The sequence below is a fragment of the Meleagris gallopavo genome, chromosome 9 (assembly GCF_000146605.3).
Source record: "Meleagris gallopavo isolate NT-WF06-2002-E0010 breed Aviagen turkey brand Nicholas breeding stock chromosome 9, Turkey_5.1, whole genome shotgun sequence".
Taxonomy (NCBI): Eukaryota; Metazoa; Chordata; class Aves; order Galliformes; family Phasianidae; genus Meleagris; species Meleagris gallopavo.
In genome coordinates this window covers 1184937-1186131 of record NC_015019.2, presented here as the reverse complement: position 1 = coordinate 1186131, position 1195 = coordinate 1184937, and the positions used below count along the sequence as shown (strand labels likewise).

Here is a 1195-nt window from a genome sequence, read left to right as displayed (position 1 = left end):
GCGGCCATGGAGCGGGCCGAGGGCCGGCCCGGGGCCGTGCAGTTGGTGCATGTGCAGCTTCAGGGCGGCGCGCCCTGGGGCTTCACGCTGCGGGGGGGCTGGAGCACGGCGAGCCCCTCATCGTCTCCAAGGTAAGATCGGGGGTCCCGCGTCCCCCCCTACGATTCCCTTTCCCCGCTTCCCAGGGCTCCCCCCCGGGGGGCAGGGAGGGCGGAGCGCAGGGAGCGGGAGGAAATTCCTCCGGCACATCCGTTGGGCTGGCGGGGGGCGGCCGCCCCGCACCCCTCCACCCCAAAGGAAGGCGCTGCCGGAACGGGGGGGCACCCGTGTCCCCGCTATGCTGCCTCCATATCCTCGAGATGGGACTTTGGGGGAAGTTGGGGTCCCTCCGACCCCGCTCCTGGCTCATCCGCCAAGGGTCCGCGCTGGAGATCGGGGTTTGTCGCGGGGGCGGTGGCAGCTGCGCTCCCCCTACCCTGACCCCCCCCCGCCCTGCAATTGTCCCCCGCTCTGTTGCTGTCCCCACTTTTTTGGGATCGGTTGGCATTGCTCCCGCGGGAGTCGTGCAGCACCCATGGGACACCCCAAATGCATGGCAGGGGGTCAGCCCCGTCCCCTTCACTCCTGCCCCCCCAGTTTGTCCCTCCCAATGTACCCAGGGCCATCCCGCCCCGCTGCAGCGTGGTCTGGCCGGGGGAGCTGGAAAAGTGGCTCCTGTCCCTGCCCTGTGCCCCAGGGGCGTCACCGCGGGGCTGAGAGCCACTGTGCCCCGAGTCTGGGATGGGAACCCCGGGGACGCGTCCTGCTGCTGCTGCGGGAATCGAGAGGGGGGGTCCTCGCCGTGCCGGCCCCCGCCACCGCCGCGTGTGCAGTGCAGACAAAGGGGGCTTGTTCCAGCGCTCTGTGCATTCAGTGAGGGTCCCCCGGGGCGCCCGCAGCCGGCCGAGGGGCGTGCGTGCCGGCGGAATGCGGGGCCCCGGGCCCCCATGCTGGAGGAAGGATGGAGGGGGTCCGGCTGTGTGGGTCCTATCCTGCGGTGGGCTCGGCATGGGTTCCTGCAGGTATTCCCACCGGCCGACTTGGTGCCACCATTAGGGACCAGAGTGAACGCTGCGGTTCGGCTGCCCAGCTCTGCGGGCGCTGCGCTGCCTGTTGGTCCCCCAGCTCTGCCCCTGGGGGTGCCGGGGAGCGGCAG

The 1195-nt window shown here is 71.4% G+C and overlaps 1 protein-coding gene across 1 annotated transcript in view; it reads left to right on the top strand.

The window, feature by feature from the left end:
- The window catches only part of LOC104912140 (protein Shroom4-like), a 4013-nt gene that overhangs the window by 2481 nt on the left and 337 nt on the right, over window positions 1-1195 (top strand). The window lies entirely within an intron of this gene.